Here is a 20,328-nt window from a genome sequence, read left to right on the forward strand (position 1 = left end):
CTTCCGTGACCCTTATTCCAAATTGAAAGCTCAGAAGAGTCATCTGACCAGCTCTTACTGAATCTTGCCATAAATATTACAACACCGCTTCTCACCGAACAGATTGTCTGCTGTCGCACACTGTGTGGTTTGAGAGCAGTAAAAGTTGAGTAAACATTGCAGCTAACAATGAGTCAGTGTTTTAAGTTCAGTTCCAGGCAGCGCATTAATCTACCATACCCTGAATGTAATCTTTCAAGCTCAGAACTATGCCTGTTAGCACTTTTTGTCACTATGAACTAAACTCTACATCCACTTTTATAAAAATTTTGGTACTTTCCTTGCTCCTTGCATATTTCCACACATTATTATCATGCTTCTTAATGCTCAGGAGAGGTCCCAGAGCTTTAGTTGAAACAAAGGAACACCAGGCCTGTGAACCATCCAGAACTGTGCTCAGAATTTTCCAGCTCTGGCACTCTCTAAATCAGGGATATCAAACTCGATTTCATTGAGTGCCACATCAAGGTTGTGTTTGACCTGGGTATGGGGGTGCATGCCCAGGGGTGGAGGGAATGCCCAGGATGGGCCTGGCCAGCTCGACTCAATGAAGCTCCGTTTTTGGCCACTATGGCCTTCTGCAGCCCTCTGCCAGCAAAAACGGAACTTGGGGAGGTTGCGTGTGGCTCTGGCAGAGGGCTGCAGGAGGCCATCACGGCCAAAAACAGCTCAGGTGAGCCGAGCGTGGCCCTCCCAAGCTCCATTTTCGATGGGAGAGGGTTGCAGGAGACTGTCATGGCTGAAAACAGAGCCTCAATGTGTGATGTCGAGTTGGGCACGCCCACCTGGCACGCCCACACACATCCTGGCTCCCCAGGTCAAATACAACCCTGATATGGCCCTCAATTAAATCGAGTTTAACACCGGTCCTTCACTGTTTCCAGGGTGGCTCCATGGGCCAGATCTAAGCACCATTTGGGCGGATCCAGCCCCTGGGCCTTGAGTTTGACACCCCCTGCTCTAAATTAATTGGATTATGAGTCTGATTGCCAGTTATTTAAAATTGGTGGGAACACTTCTAGAGCACATTACCCTAGGTAAGGTTGGGATACATAGATAGATAAGATCTATATATCCAGAAAGACAGCTTTTTTCGTATTTCATTGCTAGCATGATAATTAACAGACTAACATATTTGTAAGGGACTTTGGCGGTCTTCTAATCCAACCCCCTGCTCAAGCAGGAGATCCTATATCATTTGAGACAAATGGCTGCACATTTGCTTCTTAACAACCTGCAGTGATGGGGCATCCTCAAGTTCTGAAGACAAGTTGTTCCACTGATAAATTGTCTTTACTGTCAAGAAATTTGTCCTTACTTCTAGATGAGTTTTCTCCTTGATTAGTTTCCATCCATTGCATCTTGTCTTGCCTTCAGATGCTTTATAGAATAGGTTGACCTCCCTCTTTTTTCTGGTAGCCCTTTAGATATTGGAACACTGCTATTATGCCACCCCTAGTCCTTTTTTTATTAGACTAGACATAACCAATTCCTGCAATTGTCCTTCATATGTTTTAGCTTGCAGTCTCTTAGTCATCTTTGTTGCTCTTCTCTGCACTCTTTGTAGAGTTTAAACATATTTTTTAATATTGCAGGACCAAAACTGGATGCGATATTCCAAGTGTGGTCTTACAAAGGCATTATAAAGTGGAACTAACACTTCACATGATCTTGCTCAGATGTTGCAAAATTGACATGACACCTTGTTAGAATTCTGATCCAAAGATGAGGCAGAACCCAAAGAACCATAAACTAGGTTTCTTCAATGCTTGGGTCCTGGTAGCAGTATTTGTGTCAGAGGCTCAGACCTCAGCCAAGAACCTAAGGAGTTCAGGATCCAAAAGGGAGAAAACAGTGGTGGGAGTCAAATAATGTAACAACCAGTTCTCTGCCCTAATGATTTCTTCCAACAACTGGTTCTCCCAAAGTGGTGCGAACTGGCTGAACCCCACCACTGGGTAGAGATTCTTTGGAAGAAATGGATCTCCTGAGAAGAAAATCTAATGAACAATAGGATCCAGTCACAGAGGTATAAAAGTCTTTAGGATGGCCTCAAGCCATTAACTGGGGCAACATCTCCATCCCATTTGTATTGTATCCTGCTCATCATGAGCCACAGCGTGGCAGTGGTTAGAGTGCAGGACTGTAGGCCACTTCTGCTGACTGCCGGCTGCTTGCAATTTGGCCATTCAAATCTCACCAGACTGGAAGAGTTAAGATTGGAGGGGGGAGGGTTTCCACACCCCCCCTCGGAAAAGCGGCATTCGTAACATCTCTCTCGCTCGGAGGAGAGAGAGAGAGAGTTAAAAACCTACTTTCACTTCCTTTAAGTAATGGGAGAATGACTTTTTATTACAATTGCGAGAGAAAGGATGGCTGAGTTGAGTTTTTTAAACTATTTATGGGAACTTTTGACTTGTTGCTTTCTGACCTCCTGTGAAGGCTGAGCCAAGATGGCCAACTTCCTCCTTCTTCCTTGCCTTTACGAATGAAGTTCCTCTCTTGAAAGATTTTCTGGCTTTGTACTATTACACACCCCAGAGACCTCCAGGAGCCTCTGCTACCACATATTTCCCTTGGATTTGGAATATTTGATTCAATTATTTGGCTTGGAGCTGTACAAGAAGACTAACATTCTCTTCTGGACTTGCCTGCCTTGCGATCTCTCCCGGTTGTGCTTTTCCACAGATGCCATTTCTTTGTACAGACTTATAGCTATCTCTGAGTTTCATAATGGGCCCTAAAAAATTACCACCTGGTAAGGCATCCTCGGCCCCGACATCTTCTACGTCCAGCCCGATTACTCAACAGACACAATTGGTGTCATTTCTACAACCTAAAGCTCCCGAAGAGAGTCCAAAGGATTTATCTGTTCACCAAATGCTTCAAACTCTTTTAAAGGGACAGGATGAATTGAAAAAACAACTGACAGAACTAAATGACCAGCTCAGAGAAACGCAACAACAAGCTACACAAAATAAACAGAGAATAGGTGTACTGGAGGAGGGCGCGGCTGGGATGAGGGAGGAGGTTAAGACAATTCAGAAGGGGAATATAGAATTTGAAAACCATATGATAAAGATGGAATTTGAAAGGATATCTTTTTTCCTTAGATTCCAAAACTTGCCAGAAACGGAGAATGAAGATCTTAAAGAGATTATGACTACAATCTTAGCAGAATACATTAAAAGAGATAAACAACAGCTATGGTGGGATATTGATCTGATTTATAGGATCAATTCAGCATACGCTAGAACACACAATGTTCCAAGGGAAATCCATGTTAAATTTCTTAGAAAGACTACAAGAGATGAGATCCTATGAGCTCAAAGGGGGGAACCACTAAAATATAAAGACAAAGAAATAACCATTCTTAAACAGATTCTGAAGAAAGTAAGAGATAAGAGGAAAAAATATTCCTCTTTAGCAAAGAAATTATATAATAAAGGAGTCTGGTTTAGATGGTTATTGCCAGAAGGTATGCTGATTTTCTGGGAGGGCAGCAGAATTAGAATTAATACAGTTGTGGAGGCGGAGGCTTTCATTAAAAAACACAATGCCCTCCTAGACGAAACAGGGGACAGTACACAAGATATGAAGGAGGGAGGGGCCGAGGCTCTGCCAGCAGACAGGGGGGAGGATGCAACACTGAGAAGACTCAGGTCACAAAAATGAGCTGAAACATTATTGCAATTGTTGTTATAATGTAATTGTTGGAAGTGATACAAAAAATGATTGAAGATACTGATGATTTAATGTAAAATCAAAAACTGCCAATGTTTATTCAAATGTTGATGTTTTCCTATTTTTCTTTGTAAAAGTTGCGAGATTTGGGGGGATTACCACCTTCCGCATGATGTAGTTGTCAAAAAAATTTATACTTTTTTCTACCCCTTTTCCTTAAAACATTTGTATAAACCAATAAAAAAAATTTTTTAAAAAAAAAATCTCACCAGACTCAAGGTTTGCCCATCCTTCCATCCTTCCAAGGTGGGTAAAATGAGGACCCAGATTGTTGGGGGCAATAGGCTGACTCTGTAAACCTCTTAGAGAGGGCTGGAAAGTACTGTAAAGTCTAAGTGCTATTGCTATCTGGTTCCTTGCCTTGCACCTCTTTATCTCTGATTCAAACTATATGCATGTGATCATTCCCTATTTGCTTTGTGTGTTGTGTTACTTATTTTTGGGTTAGCTCCTGATTACATCCCTGGCTTCCCAGGATTAATATACTGCTTCAGTAATCTGATTACAGAAGCTATCCTTGCCTCTACATTTGCTGGATCTAGAACAGGACAGAACTCCTTAAAGTTGGTGCAATTGTACTTCCATTGCAGAAGTTTCTCTGCTGCTGACATAACAGCTGTAAAATAAAAAATGGCAGAAATGCCGTTCCCCCCCCCCCCACTTTAATTATTTACGGTATTTAGCATATGGCATATCATACATGGACTTGCAATATATATTAACATTTAAGCTAGATTTTTTTAAAAAACACAATAAAATATGAATGTTGCCAGTCTTTGAACTTTTCTTTTTCAAATCATATTGTATCAATATATATCAGTAGGATAGGTAATAAATTAAGAAGTAAAACAGGATAGGATTCGGGAGACAATAAGTCAATAAAAGTTGCTGGTATTGAAGTCAGGCGATTTGCATTATATCAACTATTAATCAACTTATTTTGCTGTTGGAAGGAATAAAATAAACACTTCTCAGAATAACTTAAATAAGTCTGCAGTTTAAACTTGTCCTGATAAAGGCAATATCAAAAACAGAAGAGAAGATATTAAAAAGTTTAAACTCTTTCTTGAATAAAAGGTCCATAATAAAAGTTAAGTTCAAAATCTGAAAAAGCTGTTTTTATGCATAATAGCAAAATGCTAATATGTCTTCCATTAAAAAAAAAACCTTCTCCAAAGATATTAGAAACTAAATCAGAAAAATGAAGAAATCTTACATGCAGTTCAGCACTTTTTCTGACTATTTCATTTAGTTTCCCAAAAGTAAACCATATTTACTATTACTAGGGAGGCTAGAGAAAAGAAAGTCCATATTATTAAGATCTAAAGATAAGAAGGTCAAAAATAAGAAATAAAATGATGACTATAAAGTTTTGCAAATAAATTTAATTTAAGATTAATTTTCACAGCGGTTCTTATAAATATAAATTAAGTCAGCCATGAACTTGCTCCCACGTATCTCTCCACACCTTCGTGACAGAAAGATGAAGCAACAGCTGGGGATCAACTTCATATCCCTTGAGTCACAATATGAAGAGGGCCCATGAATCATTTTAAAATAACGTGATGAAGGGTGTAACCTTTGTCTCATTTCTAGCCCAAAGTGAAGGTAGCTTAAACTTATATTTAACTATTCCTGTTTTAGAGTACCGTTTTCACTTTCCTCCTAATACAAGGGTGTCCAAACTTGGCATCTTTAAGACTTGTGGACGTCAACTCCCAGAATTCCCCAGCCAGCTGGCTGGGGAATTCTGGGAGTTGAAGTCCACAAGTCTTAAAGTTGCCAAGTTTGGACACCCCTGTCCTAATACATTTTTTTTTGGCCATGGATACTATCCTGCATACTTCCTTGACAACGTGCTTGATGACAGAGTAATGAGATCTGCCCAGTTTCTACTGGCTACATTAGACTGTTGTGAGCATGCTCCAGAGTTGCTCACTGGGTAATGTCTTGGGTTGTAGAATAGACTGGACACCTGGGCTTTTACAGAGGGATCTACCTGCTAGTGACTGATCACCCCTTTTGGAAGCACAGATTAGATTAGGCATTACGTGGGCTTCTTCTACATACAGATTTAGTGTTCTGATAAAACAATACTTGGCTTGTTTTTTAAACATGGGTCTAATGTTGAGAAGCTGTATTTAAAAAAAGCAAACAGGACAGTGTTATTCTAGGTTGCTTAGAAAGCTGTTTTAAACCAGAAAAGAAAACTGAGTTTGACCATCTGACTGTTACCCAAATGAATGCCTTATATGTTTTCATACAATCATAAAATGTAAGGTTGGAAGTTGATCTTGGAAATCCTTTAGTCCAAACTTGTCCACTGCAGGAATCTACCATGATACGTGGGCATCCATACTTTGTTTAATTCATTGCCTTCTCTATTCCATGGTTGAACAGCTTTTAACATAAGGAGTTATTTTTACCATCAGGAGTTATTCATCTGCATCTTTCCGTTCAACCCTATTGTCTCTTGTCCTGTATTCTGAGGAGGAATGTTCTATCTTCCACATGGCAGCCCTTTAGGTACTTCCGTGTCTCCTGAAGTTTTCTCTTCTCCAGAATAAAGCACAGCCTGTGCTTATAACCAATCTTTATATGATTCCCCCCCTCGAGCCCATTATCATGTTTATGGTTCTCTTCCGAACACATTTTAACTTATCAATATCTTTCCCAAAACGTGGCTTCCAGAATCGAATAAAATATTCTAGCTGTGACCTAAGCATCAGAGAATAGAGTACGTGGATGTTTGTTATTGTAGCCTAGAATTACAATTCCTTTGCCCACCACCTTATTTCGGCAGCTCCATCACTATTGGCTCTTGTGCTGTCAGTGATCCACCAAGACCTCCGGTACATTTTCACATGTATTGATGCACAAGATGCTTCCCCATCCCACATCCAGGCCTTTGATTGTTTTTCTTCCGAAATGTAGGGTCGTGGTGATTCATCATGAATCTTGAGACTTCCCTCAAGGGAGTTTGTTATTCTTCTATCTTTGTAACCCATGACTTCAGTTAATATTTTCTAGATCCTCAACCATATCCGTTTCCTGTGCTTCTGTTGACAATGAATTTTGCATACCACATGCTTGACTGTTTTCAGTGGGGTAGGGAACAGCAGCAACATTTTGCATACCCCATAGGCTATTTCCATTAGCTACATCCAACTGTTGCCAACCACAAATTGGAGTCTCTGATCACTTGGTGACAGCACTGCCATTCATTTGCAGCAAACCGCAGTTACAGTGCACTGCAGAATAAGCCGAGTGTTGCAAGTACGCATTCACACATCATTGTCAGTGACACAAGGTGCAGGACTGGGATGCTAGGTGAATTAAGAGGAAGCCCCTCTTTACAGTCTCTCCTCTGTGATCTGTCAGTCAGACTATTTTTTTAACACAAATCTAACCCACTTTCAAAAAACACTCAACTCATTTTTTAAAAAACAAATCTGTTATGTAGGACTTTACAGAGCTGACCTGTTTGTTTTGTGAAGTAGGACTCTGTCAGTATATGTGTGTGTGTGTGTGTGTGTGTGTGTATTTGTGTTACAACCCCTGGTATGCCCAGGTTCGAATCCCAGTAAGGGTATGGCTAGCTGATGAGAGCTAAATAGCTTGAAATAGATCTATACTAGTCTCCCTTTATTTATTTATCACCACAAATACAACATATATAAATAGGTTGAAATAGATCTATACTAGTCTCCCTTTATTTATTTATCAGCACAAATACAACACAAATATAAAAAGGCAACATTAAAAATAAAAATATGATTTTCTGCCTGGATGGTCCTCTTTAATGAGCCGAAGGACAGAAAGGGGGAGTAGTGAGCTCCCTCCCATATTTGAGCATACCAGGGATTGTAACACAAATACATACATACGTACGTACGTACGTACGTACGTACGTATGTATGTATCATAAAGGGCTGGTATGATTGAGTCTAGTCCATAGTCATGTAGATCAGCAAAAACTAGGTGTGCTTGACTCCAATCTCCCTGGCTGGATAATTATGGGGAATAAAATAATTATGGGTATGCACATACTCTTCTGCTTGGGTGGGAGATTGGTCTAGATGACCTACAAGGTCCCTTCCAACTCTGTTCATCTGTATCTTCAGAAAGAGACTCCACTTCCTAACATTCCTGCATAAATTAATGGTTAATTGTTAGGCATTTCAGCAGAGCTGTAACTTACTTAAATATAGTTGTAAAAATATACAAAAGATTAAAAAGCTATCCTGGCAATCTAAGGAGAGTCCAATAAGAGTTAAAAGAGGAGTGGTTTAGTCACCTATGCTTGAACTAGAGTCATTTGAAGGATATGATGTAAAACTGTAATCTCCAAACCACAAGTTGCCTTGGGGCAGTCCCTTAAACAGTGAAATTTCAGGAAGATTGTCTGGAAATTGTGGTTGAAAGCATGACATCTGAAGGTTAAGCACTGGAGCCACAGATTCTGTGCTGTATTTTTGGGAAAGGCTGACCTTTCTCTGCTTGCATGAGAGACTGACCGTCAGGGAGAATGCCACAACTGCTATCACGATAAGAAAGAAGACAGAGAAAACCAGAAGGCAATAGGTCATGCAACCCCCCACCCCCACCCCCCAACGAAAAAAAACCCCATGATTCAAGTGTGGAATTGGAGATGATAATTTTGTGGCTGCATTCATAGAATATGCTGAACCTATTTATTTATTTCAATGTATTTGATTTGATGATTTGATTTCCCAGTAGCTGAAGCACCCAAGATGGCTAAGAATCAATGAAATGTAAAGCATCAAATATACAGACAGACACAGAGACACTTCAAAGAAATAATTTAAAATCAAATATTAATAGATTAAGGCCAGGTGAAGCAGATAGATCTTAAGGACTCTTAAAGGCAGAGAATAAGTGTGCAACATAGTGTGTCTTTATACCGGTGTTTCTCTACTTTGGACACTTGAAAATGTCTGGACCAACTCTATGGCTGGATGGGGACATGGCTGGGAGTTGAAGTCCACATATTTCAATTGCAGAAAATACGACTTCAGCAACAGAGTGGACAATGCCTGGAATTCACTACCTGACTCTGTGGTTTCATCCCCAAACCCCCATAACTTTAACCTTAGACTGTCTACTGTTGACCTCACCCCATTCTTAAAAGGTCTGTAAGGGGCGTGCATAAGCACACCAAGGTGCCTACCATCCCTGTCCTACTGTCCTCACTTATTCATATCCATTTCCTCTATTCATAATCATGTTTATACTTATATCTGTAGGAAGTTATCACCCACCCCTCTCCTAGAAGAATGAAATATCCTGGGAAATATTGAAAAGGCAGAATATTATATTTCGCTGGATAAGAAATGGAGAAATATGTTTTTAGGCAGGAAACAGACTCACTCTTAATAGCCCCCCCCCCTTTGGCAATGGGCCATTAAAAAGCCTGAGCTAGTCTACACTGCATAACAAAGGTAGGATTAGCCTGCAACAGAAATTCACCACATGGCATCTGGGAACTCAACCAAGCTTGGGACTCAAAAGACACACAACCTACAAAGTTAGCTAAGATCCCCCGCCTCTGGGAGTCTGACAACCAATCAGAATACATTTCTTACGCAGGAACAGGAAACAGAGAGGTGAGGCCGATAGAGAGTATAAGAAACTCAAGAACTCTCAGCAAGCCCCTTTTTCTCTCCTTTCTTCTTCATCCAACATCTGAAAGCATGTGACCCACATTTTCTGTTCAAGAACTCAAGCCATGTGATCCTGTGTTCCATTAAACCATCTTTCCAAGCAGCCTCCATGTTTCCTGTGTCTTTTTCCCCACTTGGAACTGAATCCAGAAGGACATTTCTTCCAACATATCTGTTATACATGCTTGACAAAATAAATAAAATTTAATTTTAAAAATCTTCAAGGGGCCAAGGTTGGGAAACACTACTTTGTACTGTGCCTTTCTTAGCCTAGGTAGGAAATATCCTCTTCTGCTTGCCAAGGAAGTAAGCCTCTGTGACAGCAGGGACATCTTCAGTAGGACCTCTTCTGTAGATCTGAATGCCTGCGTGGGCTCATAATGACAGATGGGAAGGTGCTCTACTCTAAGCCATTTAGGTTTTAACACCAGCATCTTAAATGGAAAACTTTCAATGTTTTAATATACTTCATCGTGAGATACCTGTATCTTGTACCGATAAGCAGCCTAGCTATTATATTGTGCACTATTTTCGACCTAAGCTCAGTGCAGCTATTAGGCTGAGTATACATTTGGAATTATGCCAGGTAATCTGACTCATTTAACATTTGCCCTCTGTCTGCCTCCACCTTTCAGCAAAATTACCTTGGCCCTGTCTTTTTTTTTTTTAACCTCATGACTTTGTTTCCTTTCCCACAGAACCACTATAGCAGCTTCAGAAATAAGGTTGATTGCTAGATGGCTGCAAAATCTTTCTCTTGGCATCTATAGGGAGGTTGGCAGCCCTGTATGGTGCAGTAGCTCTACTCCTAATATCCTGTAGGATCTAACTGAGGGATAATAAGAATACAGCTAAGCTTCTGCCAGCTGCTCACAACTTAGGAAGCTGGATTCTCACAGTCTCATGTGTCAGATTTATGGAAGGGAAACATGAATTAGGTTACAGAATCCTGAAAACCACATATGCGTCATGTAGCTCCCATTTTATGTTGCATATGACTATGTTAAAGTGGGGTCTCTTCGATCCTTTTTTAAATTACCTCTTGACGCAGGGAAGGAAGGAAATCAAACCGATGGCCTTCAAGCTGTTCTTCCTCTTGACAGCTGCCAATGAAAGTTTTAAGAGTCTACTACATGGCTTTCTCACTTTATCCTAGGCAATGGTGGGTTCCTACTGGTTTGGACGAACCGGTAGTGGTTTGGCGGCCTGGGTCATTGAAACCGGCAGCGACCAAGGCCTGCCACGCCCCCAAACTGGTTCTCCAGGTGGAACCATCACTTCTGCACATGTGCAGAAAAATTTTTATTGCATTGGGCATGCGCACGCAATGCACACATGAGCAAACCGGCATTAGTACCTGCCGGAACCCACTCCTGATCCTAGGGTTACATTCCCCCAAAGCCTCATGTAAAGCAAGACACTGAACTAACGTAAAAAAGGGGGGCTGTGGAATTGATGTAAAATTTTAAACTCAAATGTGCTCATAATTTTTAGACTATTGTTCTTACACATTATGTTATTCACTCTGTCAAGGACCTAGGAGTACTCATCTCAAACGATCTAAGCCCCAAAGCTCACTGTAACAGCATTGCCAAAAAGTCATTAAGAGTTTTAATTTTGTGAAGTTTCTTCTCTGGTAACATTGTATTGCTAGCTAGGGCATACAAAACCTTTGCCAGACCAATTCTTGATTGCAGCTTGTCGGCTGGAATCCGCACTGCATAACGGACATTAATACGATTGAGCAAGTCCAGAAATATCACGAGAAGAGTACTTCACTCCTCTACTCACAATAGAATCCTTTATGCTACCAGGCTCAAACGTTTGGGCTTGGAAAACCTGGAATTGTGCCGCCTACGATCTGACCTAAGCACAGTACACAAAATTCTCTGCTACAACGTCCTACTTCAGCTTCCACCACAATAATACACGGGCAAACCATTGATACAAACTCAAGCTAAACCTGTCCAAACTCGATTGCCGAAAACACGACTTCAGCAACAGAGTGGTCAACACCCGGAATGCTCTACCTGACTCCATTGTTACATCCTCCAACCCTCACAGCTTCAACCTCAAATTATCTACCGTGGACCTCACCCCATACCTAGGAGGTCTGTAAAGGGGATGTGCATAAGCGCACCAGCATGCCTACTGTCTCTGTCCCACTGTCCCCATTTATTTGTATTCATTTCTTTCGTTCATGTCCATGTTTATATTTATACCTGCTATTTTGTATATGTTTGACAAACTGATAAATACAAATACCTGTTTTCCCCCCTTACGCTGTGTTCTACATATTGTGAAAACGTGTTCTCCATCTTTTCCGCAGCTGAATGTATAATTCATGTGTTTAGCACTGCAGACAAAGAGACAAAATGAATCACAGCACCGCAACGTTTATTCCCGTTATTATGTTGCACACAAGAGATTCACTCAGGTTGGAAGCTTGGCCTGGGGCTGAGAATGCTTCATTAGCTTCAATGTAGTATGTCCAAAGTAGTTTCTAGGTTATTTTCCTTTTTCCTTTTGAATAAGAGCATTGAACAAGATATTGATGGCCATTTTGACCCCAGAGTAGCAGCAATCGCAACTATTGCAAGAACAAAAGTAAGTGGAAGACAGGATGCAGAGGTAGAACACTGCATGATGATTAATGTGTGAGTGAGGACAAAAAGGGGTTTGGGTGGAAGTGGGCAAATGTTCAAGCAATTTTGGCAGGAAGAAGACTTGGCATGTTTCCGGACCTCAGGCACAAATGGATGATGCTAGCACAAATTGCATAATAATGATTCCCCCCCCCCACACACACACACACATAAAGCAAATAGTGTAGTAGCCAATTTGCATAAAGTGAGGGAAACCTTTCCTAGAGTAGCCGATGTTGCCAAGACCTGCTAATAAGAAAGCAAAAATTCTATATGTGTGTGTGTGTTTGTATATAGAGAAGAGAATAAAATACAATAGCAGAGTTGGAAGGGACCGTGGAGGTCTTCTAGTCCAACCCCCTGCCTAGGCAGGAAACCCTATACCATTTCAGACAAATGGCTATCCAACATCTTCTTAAAGACTTCCAGTGTTGGGCATTCACAACTTCTGGAGGCAAGCTGTTCCACTGATTAATTGTTCTAACTGTCAGGAAGTTTCTCCTCAGTTCTAAGTTGCTTCTCTCCTTGATTAGTTTCCACCCATTGCTTCTTCTTCTGCCCTCAGGTGCTTTGGAGAATAGTTTGACTCCCTCTTCTTTGTGGCAACCCCTGAGATATCGGAACACTGCTATCATGTCTCCCCTAGTCCTTCTTTCTATTAAACTAGACATACCCAGTTCCTGCAACCGTTCTTCATATGTTTTAGCCTCCAGTCCCCTAACCATCTTCGTTGCTCTTCTCTGAACTCTTTCTAGAGTCTCCACATCTTTTCTACATCGTGGAGACCAGAACTGAATGCAGTATTCCAAGTGTGGCCTTACCAAGGCATTATAAAGTGATATTAACACTTCACTTGATCTTGATTCTATCCCTCTATTTATGCAGCCTAGAACTGTGTTGGCTTTTTTGGGAACTGCAATATGTATGTATGTATGTATGTATGTATGTATGTATGTATGTATGTACGCATGCATGCATGCATGCATGTGCACACACACACGTTGAAGAAAATTCTACAATCAATAGTCCTTGATTTATGACCACAATTGAGCCCAAAATATCTATTGCTAAGTGAGACAGTTAAGAGAGTTTTTTGCTGTTTTACGACCTCTCTTGCCACTGTTGTTAAGTGAATCACTGCAGTTGTTAAATTAATGACACAGCTGTTAAGTGAATCTGGCTTCCCTATTGACTTTCCTTCTCAGAAGATCACAAAAAGTGACCACATAACCCCAAGGGCATTGCAACCATCCTAAGCATGAGTCAGTTGCCAAGAGTCTGAATTTTGATTACGGTACATGACCACTGGGATGCCACAATGGTCATAAATGTGAAAAATGATCATAAGTCATTTTGTCAGTACCATTGTTAACTTTGAATGGTCACCAAATGAACAGATGTAAGTCAAGGACTACCTATATATGCATGAGAGAACTGCGTGCGAGAGGTTTGTTTTACATCACTTTCATCACCAAAATAATATTTATTGGGAAGTCTTTGTACGTTGGATGCAGGGGGTGGGTTCCTGCCAGTTCTAACCTCTTCTATAGAAGAGGTTCCACAAATCTACCATGCCATTTAGAACCTGTTCCAGCTCCCACCCCCCGCCTGTCCACATCACACTTGCCCTGCCCGCCGCTCACTGATTGGCTGGCTCACCAATCGCCCCCCCCCCCGCCTCCAAGAGTCCTATCTAAACCTTAAAGTCTTAAAGCTGTCAAATTTGAACATCCCTGGGTTTTTTTCTAAAGGGTTAGAATAGAATAGAATAGAATATTTATTTCTAAGCCGCGCCCTCTCCCGAAGGATGCAAGGGTCTTGTAACTTGACAGCTTTAAGACTTGCACATTTCAATGCCAGAGTTCCTGAGCCAATATGACTGGAGGAGGAATTCTGGGAGTTGAAGTCCACAAGTCTTAAAGCTGTCAAGTTTGAACACCCCTGGGGTTTTTTTTTGTAAAGGTTTAGGGATGCAAGGGTCTTGTAACTTGGCAGCTTTAAGACTTGCACACTTCAAATGCCAGAGTTTCTGAGCCAACATTTTGGTTGCTAAGCAAGAGCGTTGTTAAGCGAATTTCACCACATTTTACAAGTTGGCCATGCCCACCCAGTCACATGACTGCCAAGCCACTCCCACTCGGTCACATGGCTGGCAAGCCACTCCCACAAAGCAGGTCACACCTACAGAAGAGGTTCTAAAAAAAATTGAAACCCACCACTGGTTGGATGGGTATATAGATAACACTCAAGCCATAAGAATTTTTCAGTTTGGTTTTAAAATCATCATTCCTCAATATATTCTTCCTTTTGGTAAGTCCTCCTTTCTGAAGGTATCTTAATAGAATTCTTGGCAACAACTGGCACTCAGGAACAGGACTTTTAAGTGATAGAGGTCGCCTTCCTGCCTTGGTTAGATTGGAAGTTGAAAGGAAGTGGACTCAGGAGTCATCTGCTTCCTTTCCTTGCGAAAAACAAGGGCTGGTCTTTTCGCCTGCACAGATACAATCTGCAAGAAGGTGAACAAAATGTGTATCATGACCCAAAGATACAAAAATATTTGCTGACGTTCCGGAGAGATAGTATTTTAGGTCAAAGCCTCAAGCAATTTAAGATGTGATTATTTAATAGCTTGCATTATGAAAGCAGTCAGTTTGCCCATTGCCTAAACCTGGCATTTGGATGTAAACACTTTCTATCTAAATGTAGGACTTCCCCAGCAGAAGACAGAATAACAGTCAAGACTGGTCAACTGATGCATGCAAAGTAGATTTTATTAACTTACGTATTTCTTTGAAAGATTGATGTAATCACTCATCTTACGTACCCCCACTCTGGACTGCTCATAAAATAATAAAAACATAAACTATAAAAACTCCTGATGTACCAAAGCAACAGCTTCCCATATGTACACATTCAATTATAGTGGGTACTAGCCTCACTCAGCTCCAAACCTTGTGGGAAGAGCCAGCTCTTCAAGGCCTTACCAAATCTCAGGGAGAAGAGTGTTCCATGGAGCAGAGTGTGAGGTTTCCAAAAGATGCCCTAATTAAATTGCGACACAGAGTCTACCTCAGAGAAGGTGCACTTCCTAGGTCCCCATGAGATCACAACATTTAAAGAAGGGACCTGGAGTGCACTCACACTATCAGACCTGGTGGAATGGGCAGATACTTTCCAGGAGAAGTCATCCTACCCATGAAAGATGCCATCCTACCCTTTGCATCTAGCTGCACAATGTATAAGGGCATGTCAGTATGTGACTCACTTCGGGCAGCAAATAACTGGTTCCATCACTCATGATACTCATTCTTCATCATGCTCTGGCAAGGGCTTGGTATTATGATAATAAATAAAATCAGTTTTTTACAGTCCTGAAATCTATCCATGCCTGCTGTAAAGGATGGGCAGATGCTACTGGGGGGGGGGGGGTTGTGAATAACAAGTTTAAAGAGAATTACTTACATTTATGTTTTGAGAACTTCCCAAACACAAACATCTGTCTGAGCCTGAGGCCTCATGGACAGACCAAGTGAAGAGACACTGCAAATAGTGGTGTATTATGTTTCTAGGATGATCATTGGGCAACAGATCTTTCAGCAATCTGCAAATCATAACAAACTGGGAAAACATTTGAGAAATGTTGCAACGATAGCACATTCTTGCAGCTTAACCCGATCACATATTGCTTTTGTGGACCAAGAGGAATTATACTGCTGGAGAGTTAGGCCAGCTCTATATTTATGTTCCTAGAGCCTTCTCAAGATCAAGCTGCCAAAATCTGACTGAAAATCACCAACTTTGGATAGCATGATTTTTGCCATTTGGACAGTGGGAGAAGCAAAAATTAGGATCTATTAGGGATGGCAGATTTAGCTTATTTAATTATTAGGTATTTTTTACTTTTCTTGTGGTAGTTCAAGGCAGCATATTAACCCTCTCTTCTCTAGTTGTCTCCACAATAATCTGATGAAATAAATTGGCTGGAGAAATAGTAACTGGTCCAAAGTTTCTCCCTCTCTCTTACCCTCCCTCCCCCCTCTCTTAATTTCCCCAACCCACAGAAAAGGGTTAAAAAGAGTCAATATGACATAGCAGGTATGATGTTGAACCAGAATTAGGGAGCTCCAGGTCAAGATTTCCGACAGGAAAACTCACTAGATGATTTCAAACTAGTCTCCCTCTCCCTCTCCTCAGAAGGTGATTGTACAGATAAAATAAATGTTTTTCTGTGAAATTATCTTGAGCTCCTGGAAAAAAAGGCAGACTATAGCTCAATCAATCAATCAATCAATCAATCAATCAATCAATCAAATAATATAGATAGTGTTAGATTGGGTAATGGATAGGCACACACAGGCTTAACGGTAACAACAGCTCTTTATTAAGTACAACAAGTGAGAACAATACAGTGAAGGTTGAGTCCGACAGCAGCCCTTTTATGGGGAGCTCTCAGACCCTTCGACCAATAGGATTAGACCTCTGTTCCCACCGGAACAGAGGACCTTGGTGGAAACCACTGTAGTTAGAACAAGTATCTAACACCCCTCCCCTCTTGGATGGAATAATCCTACTTGTTACATAGTTACGCAGGTAGACGGGCTTTTGAGTAGCTCTGCCTGACCTGCACAGTTCAGTAGGAGGGGTTTCCTTGGACAGGTCTGGCGGACCTGTTTGCTCCGCAGCTCCACTTGGTGGAAGCTCCTGGAAACTTTCACAGGCCGTGGCTGGAGCTTCTAGAGCCGGTTCCCTCGGAGCTCGCTGCGGGCCTGCAACATAACCAGATATGTTTCCCGGTACCCTCGGGCTTGAGCTGGCTGTGGAAGGAGTGAGTGTTTGCTCCATTTGGGTAGGGCTTTGGCTAACTCGTGCAGGAGTTATCTCTGGTTGTCTAAGAGTGGAGTTGGAGACGAGGCCACGGAGTTGGTCAATATGTCTTCTCCAATTCCTACCGCCCTCGAGCTCTAGGAGGTAAGAGCGAGGGCCGGTGATGCCTATCACTGTGGCAGGAATCCACAGAGTTCCCCCGGCGTAATTGTGGGTGTACACCGAATCCCCTATGCTAAATGTCCGATGAGGCAGAATAATTGGGGTGTAGCCGGTCTAAGTGGGACCTTAGCCGGTGACCCATGAGAAGCTCAGAGGGGCTTCTCCCTGTAGTGGCACTGGGTGTGATGCACTGAATTAGCAAATAGTGGTCGACCTGTGTTTGCCAATCTCCCGGGCCCATCCTAGAGAGGGCCTCTTTTGCAGATCTCACCATTCTCTCCGCCTGACCATTGGAGGCCAGATGGAATGGCGCAACCAGGGCATGCCTGATTCCCTGAGCTGCTAGAAAGGTCTCAAATTGCATGCCCGTGAATTGGGGTCCGTTGTCAGAGACCAAGACGTCGGGCAGGCCGTGTGTGGTGAAAAGTCTCAGTAGCACCTTGATGACCGCTTCTGCCATAGTGAAGGTCATCCAGACTACTTCTAACCATTTCAAGTAGGCATCCACAACTATGAGAAATGTCTGGCCCTGAACTGGGCCACCAAAGTCAATGTGCACCCTAAACCATGGTGCTTACGGTCGCTCCCACTCCTTAGCGGGCACCTCTGGGGGAGCTGGTCTGGACTCCTGGCACGGTGTGCAGGAAGCCACCCATTCTTTGATCTCCCTGTCCATGTTAGGCCACCACACATAACTCCTAGCCAAAGACTTCATCCTGACAATTCCAGGATGCCCTACGTATAAAGCCTCTAATACTGCAATGCGCAGTTTGGGTGGAACAACAACCCGGTCCCCCCACAGTAAACAGCCATTTACAACTGATATCTCATTGCGTTTGGCAAAATACATTTTGAAATCAGCTCATCCAGGTCTCGGAATTCGCAGTACGCTGCGGCCTTGCGAAGCGCTGCAACGTACTCATTAATCGATTCACCCTCTTTCTGGTTCCTGATGTTAAACTCATGCCAGCGAATGTGCATGGATGGCTTGGGGGCATAATGGGTCCTCAACGTTTGCTGGAGCACAGACCAGGCGACTAATTGCAGCGGTGTCGGCTCAGAGAGGTCTTTCACCGTCTCGAACACTTCCCGGCCACAGTATCCGAGAAACATGTTCTTCTTGCAGCCTTCAGAAAGGCCCATGAGGTCATTTGCCTCAAGGAAGCAGTCAAATCGTAGCATGTATGAGTCCCAGTGCTCAGTGACTGGGTCATACGGAGTCGGTGGGGCGTGCATGGCCATTTTGTGTTCAGGGGGCATTTTGACTTTGCTGCTCAAAAATGGTTGCTTGAAGTCACACTGAGCTCCAGGCTGGATGTACTTGCTGGATTGCTTCGCTCTTTTTGGTTCGCCTAGTTGCCTTCCAATCCCACCTTCGTCGCCAGTGTTAGATTGGGTAACGGATAGGCACACAAAGGCTTAACGGTAACAACAGCTCTTTATTAAGTATAACAAGTGAGAACAATCCAGCGAAGGTTGAGTCTGACAGCAGCCCTTTTATAGGGAGCTGTCAGACCCTTCAACCAATAGGTTAAACCTCTGTTCCCGCCGGAACAGAGGACCTTGGTGGAAACCACTGTAGTTAGAACAAGTATCTAATAGATAGCTTCTTGATGCTTTCACTATTTTGCTATTATGTTCCTTGTTCCTTTGGAGATATAATTAATTTAAAAATGTGTCCCATTTGTCCACCTCTCTTCTTGTAAACTATCTAATCCACTATTCACTTGATGGTATTTAGATTCTCCCAGAAGATAAGACTGGACCTGAAGACTTCTGGTCCATGCCTCTTTTTAGCCATTGGCTTAATTGTTTCCCATACACACAATCAAGAAGTTTCCATCCTTCAGTTTAATCTCTTTATTTTATTCTGTCTCCTAGCTACAAAGGTGGTGAGCTCCCTCTGTCCACCAGAACCTAACCTTTGCTCTGGTTCACAACTGCTTGAAGTGTAAGTACCTCTGAATATGAGTATAATATTCTCTGTTTCTCAATACATTTAACTTCTATTTCACAAACAGACAGCACAACACAAATAGATATGGTCTGTTGAAATGCGCTCTCCCAGACTCTAGAATTATCTCATTCCATCTTTTGTTTGTTTTGGTAACTGCAATTAAATAAAAAGTTTAGATGTATATAAAACCAAAAAAAGCGTATCAATATACTAAGTGTATTTTAAATCAAAATGGAGACATATCAAGTATTGCATTTCAATTGGTTAGCTGAAAGAGAATAACATGGTGTACATTTTAATTTCACTATTCTGACTAATTTCATGTCTCCACTTGAACTCTTTCATAATGTGTGTTTTGTGTGTGTGTGTGTGTGTGAGAGAGAGAGAGAGAGAGAGAGAGAGAGAGAGATAAAGAGAGAGAGAATATGTAATATAAAACACCCAACATTTTTCTGCTGGTGTACTGAGGTTTAAAATTAACCAAAGAGCCTCTTTTTTTATTGCTTATGCTTATTAGAAGGTAAACAATTATTTGGCCAGTGTATCAGCAATCAAGTCAGCTTTTGCATTGGCAGGCATTTAACGTGCCACATCCATGGTATTTTGGGAAGATGGGGGGGGGAGGGGGAAATAATATAAATGCACTTTATTTGGAGGAGAGTTTTATTTTGCAGTGAAGACAAAGAAAAGATGACTGAGAGGTAAAGAATATTGGCAGTATCAGTGCTGTAATACACAACAAAACTTTTGCATTGCTGGAAGCATAAAAGCTATGCAAAAAGTTTTTTAAAAAAAAAATAGGATCCTTTTCTTTCAAACCCAATATATCCTCAGGTTACAGCATAGTATCCCCACTCAGAAGAATACTTATTTAATCAATAAATAAAATATATAAAACTTTCACTGTGGGAAGAAATATCCATCTGGTTCAGTTCCAAGCTGCAAGAAAGATGCTGGAAACATCTTTGTTGGAAAGAAGGTTTAATGATGAACAGAACCACCAAGCCCATGTGATTCTTGGTAGCTGACCACATGGAGTTGAGGGGGAGGGAGTTATACCTTCTCTTGGGCTTTGCACTTGCGCTTCCTGTTCCTATGCAACACCATATATTCTACTGGCTGTTGTCAGACTCCCACGGGGCCATGTAGGGGTTATGAAGGGGTCATAGCTGGTTCTATAAGCAAAGTACAAACCCTAGGTGTTTGTCTGAGCTAAGTTTGGTTGAAGTTTGGACTGCTCTGAGGGTGATGCAATAATTCCTACTGTGGCTTA

The sequence above is a fragment of the Natrix helvetica genome, assembly GCF_964273705.1.
Source record: "Natrix helvetica genome assembly, chromosome: 1".
In the NCBI taxonomy this organism is placed as follows: domain Eukaryota; kingdom Metazoa; phylum Chordata; class Lepidosauria; order Squamata; family Natricidae; genus Natrix; species Natrix helvetica.